This window comes from Mirounga leonina, unplaced genomic scaffold (assembly GCF_011800145.1).
Source record: "Mirounga leonina isolate KUSES-001 unplaced genomic scaffold, KU_Mleo_1.0 Mir_53, whole genome shotgun sequence".
Lineage (NCBI taxonomy): Eukaryota > Metazoa > Chordata > Mammalia > Carnivora > Phocidae > Mirounga > Mirounga leonina.
The window spans coordinates 80,005,113-80,017,606 of NW_023270807.1; the positions used below are offsets into that span (position 1 = coordinate 80,005,113).

A 12,494-nucleotide genomic window follows, 5' to 3' on the forward strand; every position below is an offset into this window, starting at 1 on the left:
ATTCAATATTTATTAAATGAATAAATGAGTGAGTGAGTGAATGAACAAATGACTTTCATGCAGTACCTATATGAGGTATGGCAAGGTATATTTGCTAACTTCATATATAATGATTGATATTCCTCAAATCTATTGTTACTGTGGTAAGCAGACAAACAATATACAACAATATCACAACTTTTAAACAAGCCAGATAATTGATAAGCAATTTGGGTCTGGGTGGAATTACCTATACAGGCAGGATTTTTAAAATTAGCCTTCTTGATATTTATAAATTTATCCAATTATTCTAAAGTGCATCTGGTCTAGTCTTTCTTAAGTTATTAAACATTCCAGAGTAGTTCAACAGGAGATTAAGTCCACTGAACGTGTGTACTGACTCTTTACCCTGGCCTACAGTGCTGGATAGATAAGTGACAGCTTCAGGACCTCACACCTGAGATAGTATTCTTTTTCAATACTCACCTGTAACTACGCCTAGCCAGAATGTTTATGACTGCTTCGCGTTGATAGAGTTATGTCAGGCATCTAGCCATATAGATCACTTTTAAAAGCTCCAGTGCACTCCTGGCTAAATACTGATGGATTGGATGAGACGTCTTTAACCTTTACCATTCTTTCTACTTTCTGACATCTGTGAATGACACATTCAGAAATTTAATGCAATTTTAACTCTCAGATAGACTGGAATGTAGAATATTTTGGGATTTGGGGGCTAGGGAAAGGGAAGAAAAAGATGTTGGAATAAAAAAAAAAAAGACTGTGAATGGAAAGGGACCAGGACGGCAGGGGAGTAAGGTTGTCACATATAATGAAGATTTAGTGCTTCAGCAATAAATCTAATTCAGCTAGAAGAGCATGCTGCCAAAACACTGTGCAAGAAATACCCTCAAGGTATCCAAAGGGTCTCTTTAAATCCTGTTCACTTCACATTGCATATTTGAACACAGACAGTTGGAGTTCAGAGAGCACACATCTGGGTCACTGTGCAAATCCCTATTCTCCTTTAAAAAAAAAAAATACATATGCACTCCACCTACACTAGACTTACTCTACTGCAGAGTCTGCCAAGGAAAACTATTCCATTTTGAAATACAAAAGCCAAAACACAAAGTGGAACCAACCCACATGGAGTCATGCTCTGCTACTTTATGTATCCAAAGAAAGAAAAATATTCAAGGCACAAAATCTCAGATTACTACTCCCACAACCACTGTACCTAAGTTTTTTTTTTTTTAAATTACCATTGTCCTCTCCAATGAGGACCAGAAATCTTCAAGAAATCATGAGCTTTAATATGCAATATTCAGCATCATCTACTTCTCTTGCACTTAATGTAGCATTAAGCTCTCTATCATAATTTGACATATATGCTATTTGTACATTATTCTTAGGTTCATCCTGATGATGTAAGGAGAAGGGCTTTGTAAACTTTAAAAATGCTACCTCTACAAAAGGGAAAGGCTATATGATTATAAGTTGCTTTCCTCTCATCTTTATTTTATACCTGATACTTTAATATAAGAAAGCAAAAACACACGATTATCTCATTTTAAAATTCTCAAGCCCAATTCTATATATATAAGTTGCTGTATGGAAATAGATCCTCTGATCTTGAACTAAAACATATCCTATGCACTTCTCAACAGTATTCAATTAAAGAAAAAAATGGTATATAAGTAGGTGTTTGCTAAGAGAATTTCACGATTATTATACTAACAGAGAAAACCAAGCTAAAGCAAATCAACTGTTGTTCCTAGTAGGGGTGATCTAGGGTATAAATTACTTTTTGTGTTTTTTTTTTTAATTTAAATTCATACATATATACTATATTCAAACATATAGTTTAGTATTGGTTTTGGAGTAGAATTTAGTGATTGATCACTTACATATAACACTCAGTGCTCATCAAAACAAGTGCCCTCCTTAATGTCTATCACCCATTTAGCCCACCCCCCCCCATCCACCTCCCCTCCAGCAACCCTCAGTTTGTTCCTTATAGTTAATAGTCTCTTATGGCTTGCCTTCCTCTCTGTTTTTACTTATTTTATTTTTCCTTCCCTACCCCTATGTTCATCTGTTTCTTTTGTTTCTTAAATTCCACATATGAGTGAAATCAATGGTATTTTTCTTTCTCTGACTGACTTATTTCACTCTAGTTGCAAATGACAAGAATTCATTCTTTTGATGGCTGAATTCATTTATAAGTTCTAACAGTTTTGATAGAGCCTTTAGAGTTTTCAATGTATAATATAATGTCATCTACAAATAGTGACAGTTTTACTTATTTTTTTTTTTAAGATTTTATTTGCAAGAGAGACAATGAGAGAGAGACAGAGAGCATGAGAGGGAGGAGGGTCAGAGGGAGAAGCAGACTCCCTGCTGAGCAGGGAGCCTGATGTGGGACTCGATCCCGGGACTCCAGGATCATGACCTGAGCCGAAGGCAGTCGCTTAACCAACTGAGCCACCCAGGTGCCCCGACAGTTTTACTTCTTTCTTTCCAATCCAGATGCCTTTTATTTCTTTTTCTTGCCTAATTGCTCTGGCAAGGACTTCCAGTACTATGTTGAATAAAAGTGGCAAGAGTGGCATCCTTGTCTTATTCCTGATCTTAGAGGAAATATTTTCAGCTTGTCATCATTAAGTATGATGTTAGCTGTGGGTTTGTTATATATGGCTTCTATTATGTTGAGGTATACTCCTTTTATACCCACTTTGTGGAGTTTTTATCAAAAATGGATGTTGAATTTTATCAAATGCTTTTTCTGCATCTATTGAGGTGATAATATGATTTTAATATTTCATTGTGTTAACATAGTGTATCATGTTAATTGATTTGCAGGTGTTGAATCATCCTTGCATCCCTGGAATAAATCCCACTTGATCATGGTATATGATCTTTTTAATGTATTTTTGAATTTGGTTTGCTAATATTTTGTTGAGAATTTTTGCATCTATATTCACCAGGTATATTGGCCTGTTACTTTTTTGTGTGTGGTGTCTTTGTCTGGTTTTGGTATCAGCCTAATTGTGGCCTCCTAAAAATTGTTTGGGAGCTTTCCCTTCTTCTCAATATTTTGGAAGAGTTTGAGAAGGATAGATATTAAAAGCTTCTTTTAATGTTTGGTAGAATTCATCAGTGAAGCCTTCTGGTCTTGGACTTTTGTTTGTTCTGAGGTTTTGATTACTGATTCAATCTCCTTACTAATAATTGGTCTATTCAGATTTTACTGTCTTTGAAGATTTTAAATCTCCAGAAATTTATCCATTTCTTCTAGGTTGTCCAATTTATTGGCATATACTTGTTAATAGTAGTCTCTTATGATCATGTGTATTTCTTTGGCATTATTTTTTTTTTAAGATTTTATTCATTTATTTGACAAAGAGAGAGAGAGCACAAGTAGGCAGAGCAGCAGGCAGAGGGAGAGGGACAACCAGGCTCTCCACTGAGCAGGGAGCCCAATGCGGAGCTCGATCCCAGGACCCTGGGATCATGACCTGAGCCGAAGGCAGCCACCTAACTGACTGAGCCACCCAGGCGCCCCTGCCATTATTTTTAACTACTCTTCTTTCATTTCGGATTTTATTTACTTGATCTCTTTTTCTCTTGGTCAGTCTAGCTAAAGGTTAGTCAATTTTGTTTATCTTTTTGAAGAACCAGCTCTTAGTTTTATTGATCTTCTCTGTTATCTTTTTACTTCTTCTCTATTTCATTTATTTCTGCTCCAATGTTTATTTTCTTTTTTCTATTAACTTTGGACTTTGTTTATTTTTCTTATTTTAGTTTCAATGGGTGTGAATTTAAATTGTTTATTTGAGAATTCTTTTGTTCTTGAGGTAAGCCTATATTGCTATGAATTCCCCTTTTAAAACCACTTTTGCTGCATCCCATAGATTTTGGTATGTCATATTTCTGTTTTCATTTGTCTATAGGTATTTTTTTAATTTCTCCTTTGATTTTTTTCTATGACTCAGTAGTTTTTCAGTAACATGTTGCTTAATCTCCATGTATTTGTAGTTTTTCCAATTTTCTTCTTGTTATTGATTCCTAGTTTCATACCATTGTGGGTCAGAAAAGATGCTTGATATGATTTCAATAATCTTTAATTTATTGAGACTTGTTTTGTGTGATCTGTTCCATGTACACTTGAGAAAAATGTGTATTTTGCTGTTTTTGAATAGAATGTTCTGTATATATTAAGTCCATCTGGGCTAATGTGTCATTTAAGGCCAATTTTTTCTCATTGATTTTCTGTCTGGATGACCTATTGATCTAAGTAGGGTGTTAAAATTCCCTACTATTATTATATTACTATCAATTTTTCCCTTTAGATATCATAATATTTGCTTTTATATTTTGGTGCCCCTATGTTGGGTGCATATATATTTATAAATGTTATGTTTTTGTTGGATTGACTCTTCTATCATTACATAGTGCCCCTCTTTGTCTTTTATTACAATCTTTGTTTTAACATCTATTTTGTCTTACATAAGCATAACTCTGTCAGCTTTCTCTTTGTTTCAACTTACATGTAATATCTTTTTCCATTCCTTCACTTCCAGTCTGTGTGTGCCCTTATTTTTGAAGTGAGTCTCTTGTAAGCAGCATATAGATATGTCTTTTTTTTTTTTAAATCCATTCATCCTTTCTATGTCTTTAATTGGATTATTTGGTCCATTTACATTTAAAGTAATTATTGATAGATATGTACTTATGGCCATTTTGTTTTTTTCTGGCGGTTTTGGTAGTTCCTTTTGTCTGTTTCTCTCTTTCATTTTGGTTTGATGAATTCCTTTAGTGTTATGTTTAGATTCTTTAGATTCTATTTTAATTTAATAGCAACTTAACTTTAAACACATTCCAAAACTCTACATATTTATTTCCTCACCCCCATTTTATATTTCTGATGTCACTTTTTACATCTTTTATTTTATGTACCCTTTAACTAATTATTTTAATTTTAGTTAACTTTACTACTTTTTTCTTTTAAACTTCTTAGTAGCTTTATAAGTGATTGATCCACTATCTTTACTATATATTTACATTTTCCAATGAGATTTTTTACTTGTGTGTTTTCTTGATATTAATTAATGCCATTTCTTTTCAGCTTAAAAAAATCCCTTTAATATTTCTTGTAAGACCACTTTAGTAGTGAGGCACTTCTTTAGCTTTTGCTTAACTGGAAAACTTGTTATCTCTCCTTCAAATCTGAATGATAATCTTGACAGGTAGAGTATTCTTGCTGCACCTGCCCGCCCCCCCCCCCCCGACGCACCCAGGTCAGCACAGAGCCCAGACATGCCCCCATTGTTGGGAAGTGTCAAGACTTGTCAGTGATCCAAAGGGGAGATTCTTATTTAGCACCTAGATTCAGAATGATTGGAAGTCAGATCCTCAAGCAGCAGTGTTTAAAGTATGTAAATATATTTAGTCTCATGGTCCACAATCATAATCCCTGCTGGCCTCTAGATCAGAAGAGTTGAAGGTATCCCCTGGAGAACTGTTGCAAAAAATTGGAGCTCTTTTCTAGTAAGTGTCATCAATCTGTATTGAGGCCAAGGAAGTATACAAGGATGGTGTGTCCCTGCTTGTTTTCCAGGAGCACCTCCCTAGGTTTTAGATATGTGGGAAATCTGAACCCTGTTCCTCAGGCCAAAGCTCCAGGCTAAGTAAATAGGTCTTTTTCATAAGAAAACTTGGGTTGTGTTTTAGTCTGATATTTTTGCAGTGCCCTGGGAGTGGTAGCCTGCCAAGAGCTGTCTTTCTAATTTTTTTAGTACTGTGGAGCTCTAGAATGCCAGCCCTCTTGGCAACCAGAGCCAAGCAATCAAGAGATGTCCCCTGTGTTGATCATGTACTCCCACTGGCTTTAGCAAGGCAGCTGAGATATGTTCACCAGCTTCAAAAGGGCATCAGGAAAATGTCTTTTCTGTGCATGCCCATGGGCTTTAGCAATTCAGTGGGAGAATGCCTTATGTGCGCATGTATGCTAGGTTTAGGCTGGAAATGGAAGAATATCATGACTGCTTGCACTTGCCAGCCCCAGCCAGGGGCCCAAGGAGTTTTGCAACCACCCATTCTCACAGACTTAGCTAGGGAGTGGAAGAACCTCATGACCATTTGCACTTGTCCACCCAAACCAGGGAGCAGAGAAACATTGCAACCACCCATGCTCTCTGGTCTCAGCAAGTGCCACCACTGCTCACCTTTGCCCATCCCAGCAAGGCAGTGGAAGGCACTGTGTCCAAGCTTGCCCACTTGTCTTAACAAACTATGTGGAGAATGTAAAAATGGCATCCACCAGTGACTCTATCTCCAGGGAACATCTCCAATGTCCACCATCCCTTTAGTCAATGCCCCCTGATTAGCAAAAGAATCACCTTCCAGGCACTTTTCAAAGTGCTGTTTTTTCTGGGTCTTGGGGTGAGTAAGACCACACATGAATCTTCCAAGAAGAGAATTCCAGTTTCCTATACCACTTTGGGACCCCTGGACATCAGTCCCATTGATCTTCCAATGACAATCTGGCAGCTCATCTTTTTGGATGAGCATAACAGGCAGATCCCTGTGGCCAGGGTGCCTGATCTGGGGTATTCAACTTTCACTCCACCAGGAGAAGTACCTGTTGGTGAAATCCCTCTCTATTGTGTATTGCTACATGGTGATTGGGATTTTTTGTGAGACCATGTCTCTGCTTCTCCTACCCATCACAATGTGGCCCTTTTAGCCTTTGTTGTGTAGAGCAGTTCATCTAGTTTTCAGATCTTTTTCAGAGGGAAATGATCTACACGTAGCTTTGAATTTGATGTCTGTTAGAGGAGGTGAGTTCAGGATCTTCCTCTATCAACAAATTGGCACCCCCTCCCCATTGGGCACTTTTAATATCTCCATGTAAAATATGAAAGAACTGAGTTAGAGTCAAAATTTTAGCCTTGGCCTATACAGGGTCCAGAACACTTCTAATTTTATCAACTATGAATTTCTAAAAGGAATCCAAATTTTAAAAAAATCAGAAAGCATATTCAAAATCTTGCTTAGTTCAATCAAAATAAAATTCACTATGGAAAACATTGTGCTTCTACTACTCTTCTAACAAATAGTACTATGGTTAATTAACAAGTATCATATCTACAGTTGGTAAAATACAAAAAAAATCAACATACAATTTCTCATTCTTGAAAGAGAATTCAAGTCCCGTATATATTCCAGTCTCATATATTCTTTAAGCTTCTTGTGCCCTAGTTTTCAATTAACTCCAAAATAACTAAAAATTTTCCTTAGCTATAACAGAGATCTATGAGCCAAAAATTCTCTGAAATCACACAGATTCCTTAATTGTACCAATAAAAATTCATATTCAGTAGTTTTGGATGGCACTGGAATATTCTTTTTTTTTTAAACTCCCCAGCTTTTATCTTATGTAACAATCTGGTATCAATGAGGGGAGCTGCATCTGGAAACTCCTGAAGTAGAACATTTCATCACCAACCATGCTGATGAACTAGGTGTTATATTTATAGTGCAAATAAATCTAACAGCAACAATTTACAGATAGCATTTTATGGTGGATTAGTTTATGGAAAATGTGTGATAAAGCAAATCTTATTTTAATGTGATAAATGTTGGGATTATTGTTATATTCTGAATCTTCCATCCAGTATTAACCAAATTGACCACAAACACCACACTGACTCAACTACAAAGTATTTATCTTTATGCTGTAAAAAATATTTTCTGTCCTACTTTTAGTTATTTTACTAGTAATCAATATAACATAACAGACATTGATAAACACATAAATGAATCAAGGTAATATATAAAAAAATAAAATTGGACAGGCTTTAAATAACTAAACAGAATTTGGACTTAAATATAACTATCAAAGGTTCAGTTCAGTTTTAGAGAGGAAATGGATATGATTGAACTTGTATTTTAGAAGAGCACTCAAGAGGCAATTGTGGAGAATGGACTTGAGGGGAAAAAGATTAGCAGCAAAAGAAACAATTAATAAGTAATAGGTGATGAGAGTCAAAAGTCATAGCAGTGGGGATAAAGAGGCAAAGAATAATAATAACTAGCATTTAAATAATGCTTACTGTGGGGGCATGTGGATGTCTCAGTTGGTTAAGCATTCAACACTTGATCTCAGCTCAGGTCTTGATCTCAGGGTCATGAGTTCAGGCCCCATCTTGGGGTCCACACTGGGCATGGAGCCTACTTAATAAATTAATAAAATTAATTAATAATGCTTACTGTGTAGTAGACAATGTTTTAAGCACTTTATACATATTCACTCATTTAATCTTCACTATAACCCTATGAAGTAGTGTTATCAATTGACTTTTTCTGGGTAATAACCCAAGACATAGTACTTTAAAATAACAATCATTTATTTAGCACATAATTCTCTAAACTGGCAGTTCTGATCTTGGCTAGCATCACACATACTCTTTAGTCAGTTGCTATGATCTATAATGGCCTCAGTCAGGAAGGTTTGTCTCTATCCCACATGGGGTCTCTTTCCCCAGAAGACTGGCTCAGTCTTGTTCACATAATAGTTGGGCAAGTTTTCAGAGACCAGTAGCATTAAGTGCCTTTTAAGTCCTAGTATACACAATATCTTCTTCACTCTATTAACCAAAGCAGGTCACAGTCCAGCTCTGATTTCAAGATAGGAAAATCAACCTCATCTCTTGCTGATAGATGCTGCAAAGTTACATTGCAAAGGGAAGGGTAGATTGAGGAGGAAAAGTTGTGGCAATGTATGTAATCTACTTTATTTTTTAATTATTTTTATCATGCTTATTTTGCAGATAATGAAACAGAAACACAGAATTATTAAGTAATTTACCTTAGATCATTCACTAAACAGTGAAGCATCACTGTTGTCAGAGGAAATGACCTATATGTCTCTAAAGTTTAAAAAAAAAAAAGGTGGATGTCTAGAGAAGTCTTAGGAAGAAAAATCAATATGATCAATGATTAATTAGATTGGGAGCAGAAAGTCAGAGAAAGAATAAGAGAGGATCCAAATGTGGAAAAGTGGTAATATTATTAAGAGATGATAGCATTTGTTGATGATCCTATCCAAAAATTAAGTAATATAGCAGTATGATTAAGTCCTAGACAGGGATAGGAATAGGCCTAATAAAAATGTTGATTTACTCACTAAAGACTGAGTTGTCTTCAAATTATTTAGGTGGACATGTATGTTGGGCTACTGGAGATAGAGTGTTTCACTCAAAAGAAAGAAATCTGGACAAAGATACAGATTTGGGCTCCATATAGTTGGTCTGGTAATTGAAAGCCTGTGACTAGATGAAAAGACTCAGAAAGATTTTAACATGAAGGCCATGCACATAGTTCCAGAGAGGCACAGAGTCAGTGCAGAAGAAAAGGAGCCTTCCAAGAAATTTTTACAAGACCAGTGCTCTAACCCCTGAGCTATGGAGCCTCTTCCAAGAAATTTTTAGATGATAAAACCAAGAAATAGCAATATCAAAAGCAGTAAGATAACAGTAAGATATTCCCACTAATGGAAGATGAAACGATTTGTCTCCCACTGAAAACAATTGGAAAATCTAGATAAAATATTTTAAAAACTAAAGACTCACATCCTTAAATAAATTAGAGAACCAACATAATAGTAAAGGATCTAAAATAAGGAGAGAGGCCCATGAGGGTAAGCACAGAATTTAGGGTTACTTTATCCTGGGAAAGTTTGACAATTACAAAGAAAGCTTTTGAGAGTTTGGGCTGTGCTTTTGACAGCCTCACAGGTCTAAGAGAACTAAAGTTGAGTCCAGAGTCTACCAAGGGAAATGGCTTCAGTAAATCCTTTACACTTTAGACTGGGACCTTACAAAGCTGCCGTCTAGGTATAAAAGTAAACCAAAAATTGACCATTCTTCTCAGAGCACTGCAGTTTCTCTGAATCACCTGTCTTTTAAATTAGATTAAAGAAATTTATTAATGGTGTATCACCCTTAGTATCACCAGGCATCCTCCAGAGCATAAGCTCCTAGCAAAAACACATGCAAATTTAGATCTTTTTTGTGATATGATAACATCATTCTAGCCTTCAGGTTATATCTACAAAATACTTAAATCTGAGATCCTCCACATAATCAAAAATAACCAGTCATACTAGAAGACAAGGCAACATGAGCAAAAGCAAAACAGCAATAAAAAAGAAAAAGCAAACAACAGAAAAAGATCCACAGGGCCTTCAGAAATTGGTACTCATGGATAGAGATTTTAAAATAACTTCAAATGCTGTCCAAGGAGATAAAAGACAAAATAAAAAATTGATTAAAGAATTTAAAAATATTAAAAGCATCCAGACAGAAATTCTAAAACTCTGAAACTCAATAAACAAAATTAAGAATTTAATAGGTGGCTTTGCCAACAGATTAACACAATTAAAGAGAAAATTAATAGCCTGAAAGAAAGATCAGGAAAAGAACACCCAGAATAACAGCATAAGGTGCATAAGATACAAAAGAGTATAGAGCAAACAATGGTAAGGACTACATATAATGTTTGGAATGTCAGAGAAAAGAAAGTTACTTCAAAGAACATGTACTTCAAAAAGATAACATCCAAGTGACCAATAGACATTGTTAATGTGTTTAACTTTACTAGTAGTCAGGAAAATGCAAATTGAAAATACAATGAGATAATGACTACGTACCAAAATGACTAAAACTTGAAAACACCAAAAGTACCAAGTTTGGCAAGGATGTGAAGTAAGAAGAATTCACATATCCTTCTAACCATGTAAGGAGAAGAGGAAGCCATTGATGAACAAGACCTAAGAATTGGAAAGAAGCAAATACCCAAGTGGAAGTTTACTTGTAAATTATCAGAGGTGAAATCTACCTTTCTTTTGAGAGGAAGAAATGATGGATGGAGATATAGATTGTTTTGGAGCCAAAATTTTGAGGAAGTTCTGAGTGTATTCTATATTCTTCGTCCATAAGAGTGAGGCTGTTGATTAAGGGGAGGAAAGCAAAGGTGGGTTAGAGAGTTTGCAAATGTTACAGAAAATTTTAGACTGGTTGTCATGTGGAAGTTGTAGTTGACAAGGCATATGTAAAAAGGTAACTAAGAATACTGAGAACTAGGTTTATAATGAAAACAATGTAAATTGGGTGATTCTAATTTTAGTGTTTTAGTGATTTCTATGGTCTCAATGTTTCAGGAACTATCTCGGTTTATGAAGTCTGTCATAAGTATCATTCCAGTTGCCTCTGAAGTCAATTTCTTCATTTAGTGAGAAGTAGAAATACTGTACTCACTATAGAAGAGCATTATAGATCTGTTCAGAAACAATTGTATGTAGTTATACAGAAAAACATTCCAAGAAAGTGAAGACAAAGCATTTACATTGAATCTGGAATAAAGTGGTGACCTTGACCATGGAATGGTGTTTAATCCACATACTTGCCTAGAAAAACAGTTAGCATTTAAATTATTTTAGGTGCTCTAGCATCCATGTCCCTTAAGCCATCTCAAGCAAAATGGTGCAGGCCCCCAAATGTTACTAAACTTCCAGCAAGAGAGATTCAGCCAACTTTCTTTGTGGACCATTCTAGTTTCTCCCAATTCTCATGGCCTGGGCATACTTTCTTATATGTTTCATGGTCTATTTAACTTTCCCTGAAGTCTGGAAAACCTCAAAAGCCTGTTGACAGCAAGGATTTTTAAAAGTCTTTCCTAAGACAGCCAAAACTATAGCTCATAGCCAGCACAGAAACAATTTTTTACAAGCAGACCAGTGATATAGGTTTCCCTCCCACTCAATTACATTCCCTCATTTCAGTTCAGCTTTGCATATGAGTTTTACAAAGCTGAGTTTGACGAGATGAAATGTTGTTAGGAACTAAAAGGCAGGATCATGGAAACACCTCACCAGAGATACATTTAATTAAAATGACTCACCATAACAGCAAAAGAATAGGCAATTTTGAAGGTCTCCCAAACTTTCTCCTTACCTTACCACCAAATCTCATGTGGTCTTAAAAAAAAAAATCCCAACAAAGGATAGATAGAGTCTGGAAAAGAATACACGTTAGCTTGGTACTCTTTTGCATTTTGTTATCCCTCTAAACACCAGAACAGGCAAGACCAAGTTTGCAAGCCCAAGAGACACTTTCAACAGCAACCTTATCTTGTTGGAAAGTTTGCTCTGAGGTCACATGGGGCGAGCCAGAGCCCAGCTGACAGTGTGTCAAAAGGCCTCAAGCTAGCAAAAGAAAGCACTGTGAGTGCACAAAGGTCGAGCATCTTTGGAAGTGGGTAAATTGGAACAATATGATATGCCTTGTCTAAAAACATATCCCATTTTCTAACTGCAAAAAGCAGTTTGTGATCTGGATTCTTAGCAGCAGAGGAAATGAAAATGAATAAAATTAAGCTAATGTCAGAAGTGCTGGACTTTTGTTGTTGCTGCTCATGGTGGTATTAAAAATGAAAATAACCGAAACACA

The 12,494-nt window shown here is 35.8% G+C and overlaps 1 long non-coding RNA gene across 1 annotated transcript in view; it reads right to left on the bottom strand.

The window, feature by feature from the left end:
* Nucleotides 1-12,173, bottom strand: part of LOC118000712 — a 103,003-nt gene extending 90,830 nt beyond the window's left edge. Inside the window, exon 1 of the long non-coding RNA XR_004676535.1 lies at nt 12,000-12,173. This is a non-coding gene — a long non-coding RNA (uncharacterized LOC118000712). The remainder of the gene's footprint in view (nt 1-11,999) is intronic.
* Nucleotides 12,174-12,494: the final 321 nt, after the last annotated feature.